The following is an 18,272-nucleotide window of genomic DNA, read 5'->3' on the forward strand; positions in this document are numbered from 1 at the left end:
ACACACAACTTCTATGACACCACATAAGATAGTTGAAGCCATTCAGCGTCAGGAAAAATTGGGTCTCTTTATAAAATATTGTTGGCGGCAAGGACGGATGATCTAGAGAAATATAATTCTATTTTTTTTTAAAAATCTTTATTGCTTTATTGTTCAGTTCAAAAAACATGTTTATACATAGAAATCAATAGTTAAATCATGATGCAGACATATAATTCTTAGTGGGATAATTGGCTTGGAGATCACTCGGTCTCTCTAGAGGAGTCGATTGATATTGCAGGGAAAATTCTCCTGGCAGCGAATTTAAAAACTCAGCACTATAAAAAGATATTCAACCGAAATGACACCCCTGCCAAGATGTTGAAATGGGGGGTGAAAATGATGGGAAATGTTTCTGGTGTGGTAGTGATAATGCTGATATCCTCCATATATATTATTTGTGCCCCAATTTAGCAACTCTATTAGTATATATAGAAAGGTTTTTGTCCGAAGTCACCGGAGTTTCTATAAAAATTTCGGTTTCTATGATTTTGTAAGGGATTGGAGAGGACCTATGACACGAAATGCCAATGCATACATTCCGTTATCTAATTTTTATTGCTACAGAAGTAGCACATTTATGTATAGCTTCCTCTTGGCTGCAGCCGGAGGCACCATCATTCGAGATGTGGCGTGCCAAGTTTTGTAACATGTTTAATTCGGAGTTCAGTTTGAATTCTATTAAAGGGCCAAGGAAGCGAAAAGTTGGCTTCTATGTTTGGAGGGCTATGATCGATTATATGACTGATTGACATTTATATCTGATTAAGAAAAAAGATTTGAAACATTATTGTCTATACATACAGCCATGTCTGATGTAAGACATGGCTGTATGTATTTTTGTTTGATATTTTTGGATATGTGGAATGTTCTTATCACGATTGATATGTTGCTTTCACAGGTGACTGCATTGAAGTATTACTTTGTTGTTATTACAGATGTATGTGTTTCTGCATTTTGAGACTGTGGATTTTTAATAAAAGAAAAATAATTACAAATCCATACACATCTAAACATTACATTAGATGACATCGACAGTGGATTAAACATCATGTTTGCACTCTATGCCCCTTAAAGAGTAAAATATTAAAAAGTGAAAGGTAAAAAGTATAAAATATATATTTTATCTATGGGTGGATGCCAGTAGCTAGTTACAGTTAGAACTTGATTTCCAATAAAAAGCTGTTTTTCAGTTGCCTATATCTCTGGCGCTGGTTGACAAATGTTCAAATATTTTCTCAAAAAATGTGATTCTCACATCAGTTTGTTTCTGGAGAGTTTTGGGGTGCCCTTCAAGTGGGGGCGGGAGTCGTGGGGGCGTGAAAAAGGGAGGGTCCCAAAACGTGTTTTCCCTATGTTAATACCAATTGGACTTTTAAACAAACCAACTGCCCGAAACGCTGGACGGAATTATAACAAATTTGGGAGACAGCTAGGTTCTGGTTTGCAGATCGTGCTTTTTGTAATTTGGTGTAAATCTGTTAAATAGATTGGGAGTTATTAACTGGAAAACAAATTTGTATATATATAGGGACATGGACCCTCTGTTGATTCACTCACAGGGGATCTGCAAATTCATACACTTCAGCTAAGTCCTGATTGGCTGGCCGCACCTTCATAGAAAAGTTGTGCCTGCCATTTTGTTTGTTGGAGAAACGGTCACCAGGGTTGAAAATGTGTTTGTAAATTGAATGAAGGAGTCAGGTGAGATGCTTTCTGACCCCTTGTACATGTTGTAAAAGAAGGCTGAGCATGTATTGTGGAGTCACAAATGAGGGAACAAAAAGTTTGGGCCACTCTTGAAATCCCTTGCAAGCCTCAGCGTGGCCCCTGTGTAACTCCACTGGGGATACGCAGATTTTGTGCGGCTAGATAAAAATATATATACATATAGAAAACTTGGCTGTAAGGCATTACCGGGAAGCGGAAATAATTTTTAAAGTGACACTAGAGAATTTTTAGCCTTCGCAGTCTCTAAGTGCCTGTACATCGCTTGGGCACAAAGGAAAAGGGCAATTTGTAAACCCCGAATTTTGACAGCGAACTGCTTTACCCCTTCTCTCAATTATTAAGTCTCCATGAACTGTCACACATACATATTCTGTTTATTTATCTCTTTGTATATCCCCAATGATTGCTATTTTGCAAATGTTTCATGTCATGATTATTTGATTATCTTACGAATGATCGGGAGGCCTCCAAACAAACTGTATAATAGGCCACAAAGCCAGGCTTTGTCCCTTGTTATTCTTTTTTAATTTGATCTAATATTCTTTTCACTGCTCTGTTTTTTTGATAATCAATTTTATTAGGTTTTTCACAACAAAAGAAATTCATTGGTTGCAGTTCATGTAGATCGGGAAAGAGAATAACATTATACACAATTGACATGAGGCAAGACTGTCCTTCAGGGTGTACATGGCAGATCATACACGAGGGAGGATAACACATAGATGGGGATAAAGTAAAAAACACAATGGGTAGGGAGATAGGCAGTTCCTCATGGGGGAAGCAGATTGAACCATTTACCCCACACTTTATTGAATAAACCTGGGCACCCTCGAGCTTCGAACATGGCTTCCTCTTGGATCCCGCACCAGTCCACTCCCCTCCTCCAACCCTTTATAGTGGGCGCCTTAGCCAGTGACCAGTGCGCCGCTATGTCTCTCTTGGCTACGGCCACGGCTGTCCCCAATAGGTGCTTGTCCACCCTTGAACCATCCAAACCGTCAAACACCCCAAGTAACAAATGTATCGGGTCATGAGGGACCTCCCAACCCAGTGCGGTCGTGAGTTCTCTTTCCACCCCCCCCCAGAATGGCGCCAAGACCGGACAGCACCATACCATGTGGTAGAAGTCGGCGGGGGCAAATGCACATCGTGTGCATGCCGGGGAGGGCTTCAGCCAGGCCTGGAAGAGCTGTGTCAGGGTGAGATACGCCGTGTGTAAATAATAAAGCTGTACCAGGTGTAGCTTGGAGGATGTGGTCAGGGTTTTAGGCGCCATAATCGCGTGCCTCCTCCAAGGGGCCCACCAAGCCCTCCCATGGAGCCCTGAGTTGGTCCAGAGAAGCGGGGCCATTATTCACTAGTGATCGGTAGATACTGGACACACCTCCCCTCCCCAGATTTCCCATCTTCACCTGGGCTTCTAATGGGCTGAACTCTGGAAGAGAGATCGGGGGTGATACCTGGGTATGTAGGGCGTGTCTAAGTTGCAGGTATTCATAATGTTGGGAGTGTGCAAGAGCACGGTGTTGCTGCAGATCCACAAAGGAGCGGATGTGTTCCCCGACCCAAACATCACGAGCACTGAAATTCCGACCAGATTCCACCGCCGGAACCCCTGCAAGGACGAGACCTCCTGCATCCAGAACCTGTGCCATAATGGCGTCTGCCGAGTTAGTTTCCGATCCCACAGCACATGGCGGAGGGCCGTGCGCCAGGCTAGAAACACCGTTCTAGTGACTGGGGGCAGGGCATGCGGGATTGGGCTGCTGTATAAAAAGGCCTGGATCTGTGTAATGTCCGATGCGCTGAGTTCCACCCGGTATGCAGGGTCGGACCAGCCGCCCACATACCAATCGTGGATGACAATGAGCTTCATGGCTAGGTAGTAGAGGTGAAGATTGGTTACCCCCATGCCTCCGTCAAAGGGGGGAATACGACAGTGCGCCAGGGATAGGCGTGGCCTACCCCCTCCCCAGAGAAAGCGGGTGAGGACACTGGCCAACTCACGGAACCAGCTACTCGGCAGGTGGACAGTAATGTTTTGCATGATGTAGAGAAAACGGGGGAGGACCATCATTTTGAACAGTGCACTCCTTCCCAAAGGGTTGAGCGGGAGAGTCTGCCACCTCTTGAGATCCGCCTTCATCCGGACGACCAAAGGCATGACGTTTAAGGCCCATTCAAGTTCGGGCAGAAGAGCTATCCAGTACTTGACCGAGTGCCTTCTAAGGGGGATGTCCGACTGCCAGTCAAAGCAATCCCGGGAGGGGTGCAGGGGCATTAGGGTTGACTTCGCCGGGTTGAGGCGGAGTCCAGAAACCCGCTCAAATGCGACTAGGGTCGCCAGGCACCTGGGGCCAGAACTATCAGGGTCCGCAAAATAAAGCAAAACGTCATCGGCGTATAGGGCTATCTTGTCCACCTGACTCAAGTCCCATGCCTATCCCCGAATAAGTGGGTCCTGCCGGATGAGAGCCGTCAGGGGCTCCATCGCCAGCGTGAACAAGAGTGGCGAAAGCGGTCACCCCTGGCGCGTACCCCGCCGGATCAGGAAGGCCCCGGACAGCTCACCATTGATGAGTACTCGGGTTCTGGACCTCGCGTAGAGAACACTGATCAGATGGCGGAACGAGGGACCAAAACCCATCCTGTCCAGCACATCTTGCAGGTATTCCCAGTTCACCGTGTCGAAGGCCTTCTCGAAGTCCAAGAAAAGCAGCGCCAAATATGGGGTGAGGCGGCCCCGGTGAGCCAGTGCCAGATGGAGCCGGCGAATACAGTGGCGGGTGCCTCTGGCAGGCATGAACCCACATTGGTCAGGGTGGACAAGATCTTGCAGAAGGGGTCGGAGCCTCTGGGCCAAGACAGTGGTGAAAATCTTAATCTCTGTGTTAATCAGTGAAATCGGATGGTAGTCCACTTAACTGCTCTTTAATAAGGCTTTTATACTTTGTTGCATTCAGCTTTTATATTGTCCAAACTTATTTTATTTTTTTAAGTATTCAAAATGTATGTTTGTATGGATTTGATGGGTTTTATGAGCCTCTCCAGAAATAAACAATTTAATAATATAAACATAGTCAAGCTGTAAATGAAACTCACTGGATTATTTAGATACAATTATGTTGGATGCATTTATTAGAAAAAATGATCTTATTCGTCCTGGTTTTTTTCCGCATAATGTTTTATTGTATTTCACTTTATACCTTTAATTTGGTGGATTTAATATGTATTGCATGTGTTTGTGTCCTTTTTTATATCCTCATTGTATTTTATGTATTGTCTTTTGAGCTTTTATGGTTGGAAAAAATGAATAAAGCTGCTGCTGATGATGATGATGATATTTTATACTCTCTCTTCCTGTCACAGCTACTCACATCCCCATACAGACACTGACACGCTCACACACATACCATACAGACACTCTCCCATCCAGTCTTACACTCATAGAGACACTGTCACACCTATTCACAAACCTATACAAAGACTCTCATACCCATTTACATAACTAGGTTAACAAACCTATACAAAGACTCTTGCATCCAGAGTTATATCTATATAGACACTTTTACCCATTGACTTACCCATTCATACCAATTCACATATCGTACAGACACCGTTTCACCCATTCACAAACCCATACAGAGACTCTCATATTCACACTTACAGCCATACAGAGACTTTCACACTCACATTCTCATACAGGCCCTCTCACACCTCTGCAGACACCTTTGCCTCCTTTCTCCACCAGTCTGTGAACCCTGCATCCTGGCGCACTACTGGTTGGTAGATGAAGTTCCCTTGGTTGCTGAGGGTCCTTGGGGGGGCAACAAGCACTCCTGTTACCTCCAGTAAGTCCCAAACAGCAGGATTGCTGAGAGGTTATCGGAGGCCATGCCCTCTTTCTCCACCACTCTGCAAACACACCTGCTGGCACACTACTGGTTGGAGATGAAGTCCCCTTGGATGCTGAGGGTCCTTGGGGGCCAATCAGCCCTCCTGTTACCTCCAGTAAGTCAGACACCCACTCACCCATACAGTCACTACACACATACTTATCCATCTATAGAGCCACTTACACCACCACTCACCCACCCATACAGCTACTTACACACCCACTCACTCACCAAAACTGTTGCCAAAACAGCATCTCACTCACCAACACAACTACTCACACACTCACTTATACACCCATACTTCCACTCACACAACCATACACACAAGGATACATACAGTCACACATCCACTCAGATAATATATGTTAGAAGAAGTATCACTTAGTGATAGCGCACCTAATATACTAACTTAACTTTTTGTGGTAGGTAAGTATATATGTTTAATACCCATAAACTCTTAAAAATAGTTGCACTCCCTTGATGGTATCGTCAGTGATGTCATTTGAGATGTCATCATTGATGTCACTGACCATGTCACGAGTGATGTAATATGTGAGGTCATAAGCAGTGCATTGCTGTGGCATAAGCTATTGTTAGCTCAGGTAACTATAGCTGCTGAATTTCTGTTATTTTGTATGAGTGAACTCTGAGGCTAACTTTAACGTCCCTGTAACCTTTGTTTTTTCCAGTGGAAAAAAAATATATATGTATGTATATGTCTCCCTTTGGCGTTCCTCCTCTTGAACACCCCATCCAGCGGCACCCGCCCAACAAACTCCCACTCCACTGTTTCCAGGTCAGTTTTTAAAAGTTCATATTTATTTCGCTTTCAAATGGCACAAATGCACAGTCTTTATCTCCACAATCTCGGACCGATGCGTTTCGGCGAAATGCCTTCTACTGGGTCACTGGGGGTTCAACAATGTGTTCTTTATATTCTGTGTCCCTTTTCCATGTCATTGACCCCTGGGTGACCACTAGAGCGACACATTTCGTTACTTTTTTTGGCCATAGTTCCCCGCCATCAGTGATTTACTTCATCACATTTAAAAAGAACCTTGTTACATTTATGTCCATGTCTGTCTATACAAATTAATTTGTTCTTCCCTCTTCTTTTTCTCCATTTTTGTACTTTTCTTACTTTTTTATTTTTTTGGTTTTCATGTGATAGGCATTTGTTTTTCTCCCCTCGTTTTTTATCTATTTACAATACACATGTCATTATATTTCGTTTTATCAGAGTAAGGAACAGCAGAAAATATAATGAAGCCGAAAAAGACAAACAAACTATTACATAGACAATCGGAGATGTTCTCCAATGTACCTTCTATTGAAAAGGAGTAACAGCCTTTACACCAATATCAAAGAAAAAGAGGGGCAATAGCCTGTGTGTGAATGTAGTTTTCAAGAAGTTAATTTTAAAAAACACAGGAAGAATTTTTTTCCCTTAGCCTATCTGGCAATGTTAAAGTGCCATGTGCTCAGCTGTAATTATTCCGCTCCTGAAGGTTCTCAATAAAGTGCCACGTGCTCTTGCTTAACCCTTCATCAATAATAAATAAATGGACTGTGGTCATCAAAAAGATAGCAATAAAGTGCGATATGCCTACTCATCCCCTCAACATTGATGAAGACGCTATCTCATCATACAATAGATAATCATAAAGTGCAAGATGCTTAAATAAAGTGCTTATGCTATATCTTATATACGAGGGGTTCATATAAGATTCTTTTTCCTCCATCTAGTCAGATGACATCTATAATAAGGTGCTGGTTGATCAAAAGTGCATGATGTTGTCTTCTGATTTCCTTTCCTCTACTTCAATTAATATAAATATTTCTTATATAAGAAACAGGATTTTTATATATATAAGTATACATGTTCTTTTGGTTCTTCTCCATTTTTAAATTACATTCTGAACAACCTAATATTTCAATATATACACATAACAATGATTACTCTGCACATTAGAATTTCATGGTAGTGCTGATATATCAAAGTTTTTTTTATAGTTCATATGTATATTGTATATAATGTCATAAGTGCACAAATAGCTCTGCATCTCTTTTATGCCACCATGGTATTTCTGTTCCCATCAGTAGAATCAATCAGGATTCTTTTTTCCTCAGCTCACTTTCTTGATTTCCCCCTCTTTGGTGGGCCTTGATGTGTTTGATACCTCAATAAGAGAAGGTTGACCGGGACAGATTGTGCATCTGATCAAAGTGGCAGGCTACCGGTTAGGTCTTATCCCCATTTCTAATTGCTCATACAGTCTGTAAAATTCTTAATTTCAATTTGTTTTTCGTACTGTCAATATACAGCTTGATGCAGCGACATTTTAGTGCGTAAATGACAAACTCCATATTGCATGTTATCCTTGCTCCGAATGGTATTGTACGACCATCATGCAATAGTTCATACTGTTTATCCTGTATTCACAGGCCTTACGTGAGTTGCATTTTACTAAACCTCTCCTGGTTCATCAACAACCATGATCCTGTTCCTTGTTGGTTCCTTCTGCGGAAGGTTACAATATCCCCTAGCGATCTCACCTTTTGTTATGTAATTTGCAGGCCTTTTACAAAGATTTCAGTCAAATGTTCATCATTGTTTAGCACACAGCAGTGTTTTTTGAGGATAGACATGACATTCGACTGTGCCAAATTGTACTCCAGAAAGAGCCTTTTAGTGGTGTTATTATTTTCTTCCTGGGACCTTTGGGGGTAAAGAGACTCCTTTATTGATTTTTCTTGGGATCTGTGTCTTTCATCTTCAAGGACATTCTTTGGATATTCCCTCTGTCTGAACATCCCAAACAGCCTATTCACCTCTTCATTTTACAACTCCTCCTTGAAGCAAATTCTCCTTGCCCTTAACATTGGACTGTAAGAGATGCTCCATTTCAGTGCACATGGATGGCCACTATTGGCATGCAGAATGGAATTGGTTGTAGTAGGATTTCTATGGATCCTGGTGGTTAGGGTATCCTGCTTGACCTCCAATTGTACATCCAAGAAGGTACAGCACTGTCAGCTCCATGTGTGTGTGAAGTGCAAGTTACACTGGTTAGTGTTCAACTTATTCATGAAGATAAACTGGTCATCGATGTACCTGGTCCACATTGCTACCTGTTCCATAAACATGTTGTTTTCCTCAGCCCAGGCTACCTCCTTCTCCCACCTCCCCATGAAAAGATTCACGTAGGTGGGGGTGAAGGAGGTGCCCATTGTTGTTCCCTGTTCTTTCTGGTAGAACTTCCCATCGAATGTAAAGATGTTATGTGTGAGGCAATATTCCAGCATGTCCAATAACATGTCTGTATGTTCTAGCCGTTCAACTGGCCGATCTCTCATAAAGCTTGTGCAGGCATGTATTCCTTTTTCATGCCTGATTGAAGTGTACAATGACGCAACGTCCATTGTCACCATTGTCACCATGATGTAATCTTTTTTCCAAGGGATGTTATCCAGTTTTTTCAAAAAATCAGTGCTGTCCTTTATATAGGAGGGGAGATTGATTGCATCTTCTTGTCAAAAATAGATCAAGGAATCTGGAGCTATTTTCTAGCAAGGATCCAATTGAGCTTACTATTGGCCTTCCAGGTGGGTTTGATGTACACTTATGAATTTTAGGCAATAGATAGAAGGTTGCCATTCTTGCATTTTCTATGCGGAGGTATTGCAGTTCTTCCCAATCCAGTAAACCTCCTTCAAACCATTCCTTCAGTTTCAGATGGTATTCTATTTCCATTTTGTTTGTAGGGATTGTTTTCAAACGGGTGTAGTGCTGTGGGTTGTTCAATCGTCTTCGTGCCTCCAATAAATAAGTTACCTGGTCCATTAGGACAATGTTTTCCCCCTTGTCGGAGGGCTTGATGATAAGTGAGGGATTGTTTTTTAGTTCATTGATGTCTTTCCAATCTCTGGATGCAAAATTACTTTTAGCATAGTCAGTCTTCCAATTCTTTTGAATGTTATTCAAGTCATCGACCACCAACTCGTGAAAAAGATCCAAGGGATTCCCCAGCAGAAGCTGCGGGCAGAATTTACTTCCTGGTTTCAAGCCGCTACTTACATGTCCATTTGTTATAAAGCCCATATTTTGGAGCCTTTCGATTGATCGCTCAGAGGTGGATCCTCCTTCTGATGTGTCCCCCATGCTGTTAACCTGGTCCAAATCTTGAATGTTTAGTAAGTCTGGGACGTCCGCAATTTGGAATGAAGAATGCTTACTGATTTCTGATGTCTCTCGCATTCTCACGTTATGCTTCATTTGATGTAATTTGAATTTTCTTACATATTTGTAAATTTCAATTCTTGTGTCCACTAAGTCTGGACGAGAGACTGGGCAGAATGGTAAGCCTAAATTGAGCAGACCCTTTTGATTATCGTTAATGTCACTGATGAAATATTGACTACTAGGGGTTTTGAATTTTGCATTAATTGTTTCTCCATTTATTTCCTATTCCGGTTCCTTCCTCTGCCTCTTCCTTTTGCCCCTTCTTGTTCTGCGTCCTCTTTTGGTGGTCCCTGCTGTGTGCAGCCTCTTCCTCCTTGTCTCGTGGTCATTCAGAGTAGCCAGAGTACCTTGTGAAAATCCAGTTTCTCCCTTGGTGTTTCATCCGCACTGGACCCTGGCTCTGAGCTTATTTTGCTCTCACTTGGCAATAGGGTTTCACGGTCACTCATGGTACACCCTAATTAGTGATTTATAAATAGAACAGTTACCCTCGCAGATAGATACCTGCACGTGAGAGTGGTAGGTGATAATGGGGTAAACCCTTTGCTCACCGACCTGGGTCAGCATGTAGTTACAAAAAGAAGTGGTCGGTTACATAACATATTCATAGCGTTCATTTCATCAGTAAATGGTTAGAAGGTACACATAAACCAAGTCAAAACTGAACTGAATTTAATTCAGCTATAAGCAGTGATATCCAATATTTACACAGTTATTTTGTATTTAATTCATACAATACATAACAATGGATGTGGTCATTGTTCAAAATAGTGCTCAGTGGGTGTCAAAAAGAGGGGTTCCAGATTCAGTAGGGTAGGGTGTGGTTGGAATAGATGGAGGGACAAAGAAAAGGAATTGTGTCCTGTAGACAATTCAAAATTAATCTTAAAACATTTCCCGTCTATAATAGATCACGCTGTTCCCTATACAAACAATACACGAGGACCAAATATGGCAAATTCTAGTGTGACGTGTATGTTGGAGAGTACTGTTGTCGACGTTTCGACCCCGGTAGTAAGGGCGGGTGGTTCCTCAGTTTAGGGTCTTCATCAGGACAGTGAAGATAGTGTTAGTGAGCACCTACGGAAATACATACGTATATCACTCAGTAGGGTGAAATAAAAACTGTTAAAAAGGCCATCAATCAATGTTTCCTCAACTCGTGTACCTACATTCATTCAGGCGTGTAAAGGAGTCCCACCTCAGTTGGAGACTTGCGCCGGTGGTGGTGTTCTGTGAAGGAACAATTAACATTAAGGAAGGTTTTAGGTCGGGCAGGTCAGGGAGGAGTCAACCCACAATGGAGATGCCCCTACTTACTAGATTCTTCTAGGTTAGTGAACCTTAGGTGGATGTTTGCAGTCCCGGATGGGTTGGGAATTGGCGTGGGATCTGTGGATAAAAATTGTATCCATGTATCTCTATACCAGTGGAAGAAGTACACAGTGATTAGGATGTACAGGTGGGATTCGCGGAATTTGGGAAGGATGAACTTACTTGGAAAATTCTTTTATTCGTATTCGTAAGTGTGGTATCAGTCACACACCAACTAGAAGGATTAGTCTAGAAGAGGTTCTCACACACCATCTGTAGAAACCAAAGTCACAAAGACAATCTTAACTTGAGTCATTGTGTAATAGGTCGCCATAAGTACGACGTTACAAAAGGAGAATTTAAGGTGATCACTGATCCCCAAGGTAATCCCAATTTAAAACGCAAGAAATTTTGGGTTGTGATGGTTAATTAAGTGGATCTGGTCTCCTCGTCACCGGAGACAGATCGAGACCTCTAATTACAATGGAGGACCTCAAGCGCGGGGGCATATCAATAGCGCTGTAATGGGCGGAGAAACAACAGAGTTGCTAGGGTACTAAAAACACCTTGGGTCTGTAAACAGATCGGGGTTTCTTAATGAAAGACTGGGGTGCAGGGACCTACTTGTAGCGTTATTGTGGGTAGAAATAAATGCAGGAGACTGCTTACAGCGCTGTTAGAAACTGGGCCAGGCAGCGCGGAATGACCAGCCTATCTGTCCCACGTACCTGTTGGTCTGCTGGAGTTAATCCACGGCATGAACAACCAGCGCCTCAACGGAGTCACTCAGAAATGCTTATTCCTGGGGGCGTGTCTCAGGGGGCGTGCCAGAGTACCTCGCGGTGCCGACGCTGGATGCTGATGCCGCGGGTGTGACTGGACTGCGCATGCGCGCTGGTAGAGTCACTATTCTGTCCAAGTGCGCGAGTGTCAGAGGCACTAGCGTGTTTATAGACATCATCAAATCGGCTAATGTCGGTCTTGGCCAAAGGCACATATATGATTACTAACGTTCAAGCGTGCACATACACTTTCTGATGTTTAAAACGAGGTAAACTATCCTGATAATTCAAAAAGGGGAGGCTACATAAACTTCCATATATTCCTGTGAATGGCATACCTAAAACCTAATTATGGATTTGTTAGTCTAGCAATATTAATATACATTGGGGCTAATCTCATATCCCTTTATGAATAAAGAGAAATTGAGGTAGGTTCTACTATTTTCACAGTCACGTAACCCAGTAGTCTAAAATGGTGTTATTGGGTGTTATCTAAATCAAAAGTTTCACATTGGTCCAGCTGACTAAATGGTGGAACAATTCTGTATAGTGAGGTATATCAACATATTTCATTATCTATGCAAAGAGCATGGTTAACAAACAGGGATCAGATGTCAGTCCCACTAGTTGTGCGTAGGACACATATCCACAGTAATATAACACAGTGTTCTTAGATGGTATTGTTAGACATTATCTAAGTAGAATGTAATCATTGGCTCAACTGGGTCAGTAATCAACTAATTCTGTATAGTGAAACATATCCTAGTGAACCATTTTCTGTACAGGAAGCATTTACAAAAATCAGGGATCAGATGTCAGTCCCGCTAGCTGTGAGTAGGTAGCATCAAGTTCATTAAGACCATTATCCACAGTGTCCAGAGTGTACATCCATTTACATTCCCGCAAGTTAAGTAGCGAATTCAAATCACCCCCCCCTAGGTCCAATCTCAATTTTCTCAACCACCAGCCATTTGAAAGATTCTGGGGTGTGGGCTTTAGACATGAAGTGTTCGACCAAAGGGGAGCCCGGTGTCTGACACCTTATCCGACTACAGTGTTGAAGAATACGCTTCTTTACATGTTGTTTTGTCTGTCCAATATATACAAGGTCACACGGACATATAATGGCATAGATAACACCACTTGTGTTACAATTAGTCATTGTTTTGAGATTCACCTTATGGTTCCGATATTCCCATACCTTGGTTTCTAAGGTAAGTGGGCAGGCTTTACACTTGGTGCATTTAAAGTGACCTATTACTTGGGGAAGATTCCAGATACTTTGTAGGGTCGGAGGAGCTGGAGTTTCTAGAAGTGAACACACCACTTTATCCCTGATATTTTTCGCCTTTTTGAAAGCGTGCATCGGAAGTTCTTTGTGGTCGATGACATCTGATACCATCTCCCAGTGTTTATTGACTGCCTTCTTAATGAGGTTGCTCTTTGTGCAGAATGTGGTGACACAGACCATCCTGTCTGGATTGGCAAGGTGTTCTTTAGGTTGGAGCAGATCTTCCCTTGGGCTGAACCAAGCCCTCTTTCTCGCCCTTGTCACCAGTCGTCTCTGATATCCCCTTTCCATCAATCTCCCGATCAGGAGATCCGATTCTGAAAAATAGTCTTCTTTGAGTGAGCAATTCCTCCTCACTCGGATGAACTGGCCGAATGGTAGGTTGTCACGGAGACTCCGTGAGTGGTGGCTCGAGTATCGTAGTAGACTGTTTCTTTCCGTGGGTTTTCGGTAGAGGGTGGTGTGAAGATGGCCATTCTGAACTTTGATGCTGATATCTAAGAAATCAATCGAGGTTCTACTCATGTTCATAGTAAATTGAATGTCTTGGGATTGAGTGTTAAGCCATGTAAAAAATGAATTCAATTCATCTTCGTTTCCTGTCCACAACATCAGCACATCATCGATATACCGTCTCCACATCCAAATGTTGTTTTCATATGGATTTCTAGATGATAAGATGTGGTCCTGTTCAAATTCCGCCATGTATAGTATGGCTAGGTCAGGAGCAAAGGCTGCCCCCATTGCTACTCCCTTACTCTGGAAGAAGTATTCATCTTGGAATACGAAAAAGTTTTTCTTCATTGCCACCTCCAGGAGCTCGATGATGAAGTCCGTTGGTACCTGAGGTGGTTGGACTCTCCTATCCAGAACTTTTCTCATTGTCGCCAGTGCTGGGTCTTGAGGAATGCTTGTATATAGTGACACTATATCTAGTGTCACAAGTAGTTGTTTATCCTGGTCAAATGTAACATTGTCAACTTGATTGATGATTTGCATGGTGTCCCGGACGTAGGTGGAAGTCCCAGCTGCCAGTGGTTTCAAGAAGGTGTCTATATATTTACACAATGGTTCTAATAGAGAGCCACAGCCCGATACAATGGGGCGACCTGGCGGTTTTGTCATGTTCTTATGGATCTTGGGTAACGTATAGATCGTTGGGGTTCTTGGCTGTGCAACATTCAGGTACTCATATTCCTTGGTGCTCAGAAAGCCCGAATCTTTTCCTCTTCCTGTGATTTCTTGAATCTGTCTTCTGATATCCCTGGTAGGGTTAGTCCGGCTAACAGTATAGCTTACCCCATCCCGAAGTTGGGAATATATTTCTTCTTTGTAATGTTGGACATCCTGTAGAACAATCGCCCCACCCTTGTCCGCAGGTTTTATCACGAGTAGTTTATTGTTCCTCAAAGTTTCCAGGGCTCGTCTTTCGCCTTGAGTGATGTTATGTTGTACATAGGAGCGAGTGGTACAAATGTTCATCACATCTCTCATCACCATACTTTCATATGCAAGGATCCTATGTGATGTCTGATGAGCTTTGGGAGTAAATGTCGAGGGGGGTCTTAGTCCGGTCGCTGAAGTTGTAGTCGGGGGTGGAGAATTCAAAAAGAAATGTTTTAATCGGATCTTCCGGAAGAAGCGAGTAAGCTCAGATCGTATGTTGAATTGATTGGGGTAAGAAGTGGGTACAAATGACAAACCCTTGTTCAGCACGCTGGACTCTTCCGGTGTCAAAACATATTGAGACAGATTTACTATGGGACTGGATTCTATCACCATCTGTACGTTTTGCGTCTCGTACTGATTTCTCCATGGCCCTCCGATTGGAACCGGACCTGTTTCTGTGGATTGTCTTGGGGGTGTCCACCTTCCCATTGTCGTTGGTTGTTCCCACCTCTTGCTCGAGTTGGCCAGGTCTGTCCTCTGCCTCTGTTCGGGTAGTTGCCTCTTCCTCTGGGCGGTCGCCATGTGGGCCCCCCTAAAAAAGGCTGCCACTCTGGTTGGGGTTGGTACCATTGGTCCTGGTAACCGTCGTATGGGGTAGGTCCCGGTGTACCTGAGTCGCTTCCTGAGCTATATGAGGAATCAGAAAAATTAGTGAATTTTCTCCTCCCTCGATAGCCACCTCTTCCCCTGTTGGTGAATCTTCCTTGGGTGTCTTGGTTGAAATAATCTTCCGCTAGATAGGGATAGGTCTTCTTCTTGTCGTAGTTGGCAATGTCCTTGCTCAGTTTGTCAAGTTTTTTAGATTGAGCTTCGATATCAAAATCATGAAGGGTTTTTTCCAGTTTCTCTAGTGTATCTCGTGCATTGGCAAATGCACTGTGGCTCTTGATCTCTGCCTTAAGTAAGTCGATCTCTTTCATCAGAGATTCCACCTGTATTTTGGCTGTATCTATGCCCAACACCATCCAGTGGCGTGAGCAAGTATTGGCCACAAAACTAAATCCCTCCTTGAATTTGGGGTTGTCTACAAAAATCGCTGGTTCATTTCTGACTTGGAGTCCAGTAGGTATTATATTAGCCTGCAGATATTGGGTCAAAGCATATCCATGGAGTCTGGTACGGACCAATTTTTTCTCAAGTCTCTCCAACTTAATGATCTTTTCATTAAGTGATTGGTCTAGAAGTGTGGTCTTTGTAGATAGAAAAGCCTGCCCTGATTCTCCTTCCAAAAGATTTTTAATATATTCTTCAGTATATGATAGGGTTTCACGGTCACTCATGGTACACCCTAATTAGTGATTTATAAATAGAACAGTTACCCTCGCAGATAGATACCTGCACGTGAGAGTGGTAGGTGATAATGGGGTAAACCCTTTGCTCACCGACCTGGGTCAGCATGTAGTTACAAAAAGAAGTGGTCGGTTACATAACATATTCATAGCGTTCATTTCATCAGTAAATGGTTAGAAGGTACACATAAACCAAGTCAAAACTGAACTGAATTTAATTCAGCTATAAGCAGTGATATCCAATATTTACACAGTTATTTTGTATTTAATTCATACAATACATAACAATGGATGTGGTCATTGTTCAAAATAGTGCTCAGTGGGTGTCAAAAAGAGGGGTTCCAGATTCAGTAGGGTAGGGTGTGGTTGGAATAGATGGAGGGACAAAGAAAAGGAATTGTGTCCTGTAGACAATTCAAAATTAATCTTAAAACATTTCCCGTCTATAATAGATCACGCTGTTCCCTATACAAACAATACACGAGGACCAAATATGGCAAATTCTAGTGTGACGTGTATGTTGGAGAGTACTGTTGTCGACGTTTCGACCCCGGTAGTAAGGGCGGGTGGTTCCTCAGTTTAGGGTCTTCATCAGGACAGTGAAGATAGTGTTAGTGAGCACCTACGGAAATAGATACGTATATCACTCAGTAGGGTGAAATAAAAACTGTTAAAAAGGCCATCAATCAATGTTTCCTCAACTCGTGTACCTACATTCATTCAGGCGTGTAAAGGAGTCCCACCTCAGTTGGAGACTTGCGCCGGTGGTGGTGTTCTGTGAAGGAACAATTAACATTAAGGAAGGTTTTAGGTCGGGCAGGTCAGGGAGGAGTCAACCCACAATGGAGATGCCCCTACTTACTAGATTCTTCTAGGTAAGTGAACCTTAGGTGGATGTTTGCAGTCCCGGATGGGTTGGGAATTGGCGTGGGATCTGTGGATAAAAATTGTATCCATGTATCTCTATACCAGTGGAAGAAGTACACAGTGATTAGGATGTACAGGTGGGATTCGCGGAATTTGGGAAGGATGAACTTACTTGGAAAATTCTTTTATTCGTATTCGTAAGTGTGGTATCAGTCACACACCAACTAGAAGGATTAGTCTAGAAGAGGTTCTCACACACCATCTGTAGAAACCAAAGTCACAAAGACAATCTTAACTTGAGTCATTGTGTAATAGGTCGCCATAAGTACGACGTTACAAAAGGAGAATTTAAGGTGATCACTGATCCCCAAGGTAATCCCAATTTAAAACGCAAGAAATTTTGGGTTGTGATGGTTAATTAAGTGGATCTGGTCTCCTCGTCACCGGAGACAGATCGAGACCTCTAATTACAATGGAGGACCCCAAGCGCGGGGGCATATTAATAGCGCTGTAATGGGCGGAGAAACAACAGAGTTGCTAGGGTACTAAAAACACCTTGGGTCTGTAAACAGATCGGGGTTTCTTAATGAAAACCTGGGGTGCAGGGACCTACTTGTAGCGTTATTGTGGGTAGAAATAAATGCAGGAGACTGCTTACAGCGCTGTTAGAAACTGGGCCAGGCAGCGCGGAATGACCAGCCTATCTGTCCCACGTACCTGTTGGTCTGCTGGAGTTAATCCACGGCATGAACAACCAGCGCCTCAACGGAGTCACTCAGAAATGCTTATTCCTGGGGGCGTGTCTCAGGGGGCGTGCCAGAGTACCTCGCGGTGCCGACGCTGGATGCTGATGCCGCGGGTGTGACTGGACTGCGCATGCGCGCTGGTAGAGTCACTATTCTGTCCAAGTGCGCGAGTGTCAGAGGCACTAGCGTGTTTATAGACATCATCAAATCGGCTAATGTCGGTCTTGGCCAAAGGCACATATATGATTACTAACGTTCAAGCGTGCACATACACTTTCTGATGTTTAAAACGAGGTAAACTATCCTGATAATTCAAAAAGGGGAGGCTACATAAACTTCCATATATTCCTGTGAATGGCATACCTAAAACCTAATTATGGATTTGTTAGTCTAGCAATATTAATATACATTGGGGCTAATCTCATATCCCTTTATGAATAAAGAGAAATTGAGGTAGGTTCTACTATTTTCACAGTCACGTAACCCAGTAGTCTAAAATGGTGTTATTGGGTGTTATCTAAATCAAAAGTTTCACATTGGTCCAGCTGACTAAATGGTGGAACAATTCTGTATAGTGAGGTATATCAACATATTTCATTATCTATGCAAAGAGCATGGTTTACAA

At 42.9% G+C, this 18,272-nt stretch overlaps 1 protein-coding gene across 1 annotated transcript in view; it reads left to right on the forward strand.

Moving 5' to 3' along the window:
- PKNOX2 (PBX/knotted 1 homeobox 2) overlaps positions 1-18,272 on the forward strand; it is a 3,383,295-nt gene that overhangs the window by 392,078 nt on the left and 2,972,945 nt on the right. The window contains exon 3 of the mRNA XM_078683923.1: positions 6,356-6,462. The gene's annotated coding sequence lies outside the window, so the exon portion shown is untranslated. The remainder of the gene's footprint in view (positions 1-6,355; positions 6,463-18,272) is intronic.

Source organism: Lissotriton helveticus, chromosome 3_1 (genome assembly GCF_964261635.1).
Source record: "Lissotriton helveticus chromosome 3_1, aLisHel1.1, whole genome shotgun sequence".
NCBI classification, from domain to species: Eukaryota; Metazoa; Chordata; class Amphibia; order Caudata; family Salamandridae; genus Lissotriton; species Lissotriton helveticus.